Below are 2,479 nucleotides of genomic sequence, written 5' to 3' on the forward strand. Positions count from 1 at the left end.
TGTTAATTACGAGTTGGTGTAGATACGATCCCCGCTGGGAAGCTAGCTAGCTTTGTCTTTGGCCACACACACTAGGTTTTCCACGACGAATTTATATATTTTCGTAAAATTACTAGTGTCCGATGAGAATCCACTGAAGTTAAATGATTTGTATCGTTCGAAATTTATAAATATTCCGGGTTTTCCGATTGATAAACGTTAGAACAATCACAGTTATAGCTTTCGAAGTTTTATAGCAAACCGATTATAGTGAACTAATAATAGACACTCTCTCTGGCCAGTCGCGTTGGTTATATTTATAGGTGTGGGAACGTTTTCTAGAAACTTCAGTCTTACGTAACAATACTGGTTAAAGCGTTTACATATATAGAGATATTGGTGATTCTTACTCTCGAGAATAGGCGAGAGTTCCACAATACATATTTAACACTACAAGCTATGCATGGTTTTAAATATAAACTTAATATAAACACATCGATATTAAAATAAATTAAAACAAATTCGTTACAACTCCCTCCTTAGAGAATTAAAAATTGGCCTTAGACAATTTTTAACTAAGACATTATATATATCGGCAACAATACATTATGTGTATAATAAATTATTCAAAAGATTACAAACTTCAATAATAATTACAGTGTACAAACAATCAATACAAAGAACCTTATGATCATAAGATTACATGGCACGTGAAAGTGCATCAGCACAAATGTTATTAACCCCTTTGATATGGATTACCTTCAAACCATATTCTCGTAGTGATAAACTGCAATTTAACAGCCTTATGTTATTTTCTGTCTTTCTTTCTTTTCTTTTTCCTTTCTTCTTTTTCTTTCTCTTTTCCTGTCTTTTTCCTTTCTTCTTTTTCTTTCTTTCTTTCTCTTTTCCTGTCTTTTTCTTTTCCTTTCTTCTTTTTCTTTCTTTCTCTTTTCCTATCTTTTTCTTTTTCTTTCTTTCTGTCTATCTTTTTCTTTCTTTCTTTGTCTCTTTCTCTTTTTTCTTTCCTTTCTCACTTTTTTCTGTCTTTCTTTCTCTCTTTCTGCTTTTCATTTGCTTTCTTTCTGTCTTTATTTGTCTTCTCTTTCTTTTTCTTTTTCTGGTTAGAATTTCCGACCAACTGACAGGTATGACATGCTTTGCAAAACTGCCTAATTCTGACCAAAAGAAATATCTCATAATTTTGTCACATGTCTTGTTGAAACCTAAATGATCTCCTATGGGGATTTCATGGGCAACTTTCAATATTTCAGAACGATGTGCTTTGGGAACAACGATTTGATAAACAATAGCCCAGTCTCTGAAGCTGGCACATCTGGTGGTCTCCATTTCCTCATAAGTACAAAATTTTTGAAAAAAATAACCATTTGGAACTTTCTCCAGTTCATCTTTTGGGAGTGCATATTTAAATAGTGAAGAGATTTGTGGATCCTTTTTTTGCTCAGCTATCAGTTTACTTTTAGTAAACGGAACTTCACCAGGTGAATCAGATCCCTCATGTCCATCGTCGCTTCTCACCAAGGAATCATCAGTAGGACCATTATCCACAAGATCCTCGTCGGATCCAAAAAAGTCCGAGACAAATCCATAATATAGTCCTTTGAATCCATGTCTATCGTTTGTTTTTGGCTTAATTTCTTAGCCTGAGCTCGAGTTACAGCACACGAGGGAAACACATTGGGATTCTCCTCAACTACAACATAATACTTAGATGAAACAGTGATCGGCTCACTAACCATTTTAGGTTCAGCAACAACTTTCTTCCAGCCAAATCATTTCCCAACAACAATGATACACCATTAATTGGCAGAGTAGGTATTACTCCAACCACAACTGGTCCCGAAACTAGGTCTGATGCTAAATAAATGTTATGAAGAGGAACATTAACAAAACCACCCTCAGTACCCTGAGCAATAACAGAATCACCAGTGGCAGAACTCGAATCTAAAGGCAATACACCTTCTAACAACAATGACTGAGTTGCCCCAGTATCACGTAAAATACGTATGGGTATGGGATTGCCAGTGTTATTTGTCAGAGACACAGAACCAATAGACACAAAAGGTCTAAATTCCTCCCTGACTACATCAGTCTTTATATCAACGACAACATCGGGTGATCTGGTGAAACTACGTCCATATGTGGACACAAATGCACTGGGTGTTTTCTCCTTTTCTTTCTTCTTTTTCAAACACCAACAACCGGACATAACATGACCAGGTTTTTTACAAAAATGGAAGACAGGCCTTGGTTGTTTAAAAGAAGTTTTATCCTGACTGTCAAAATATTTCGAACTAGAGGAGCTGGATTTTTTGGAAGAATCCTCAACTTTAGTGTATTGAACAGATACAGGTTTTTGTTGAGATGGTATAAATTTCTTTTTGTGAAAAGTGGTTTTATAGCTCTGGTGTAGCTTTGCGCGAAATTCAAAAACAAACAAACGAACGTTCAAAATATTTCCATAAACGTCCTCGATATTCTT

Source organism: Limulus polyphemus, unplaced genomic scaffold (assembly GCF_000517525.1).
Source record: "Limulus polyphemus unplaced genomic scaffold, Limulus_polyphemus-2.1.2 Scaffold184, whole genome shotgun sequence".
Taxonomy (NCBI): Eukaryota; Metazoa; Arthropoda; class Merostomata; order Xiphosura; family Limulidae; genus Limulus; species Limulus polyphemus.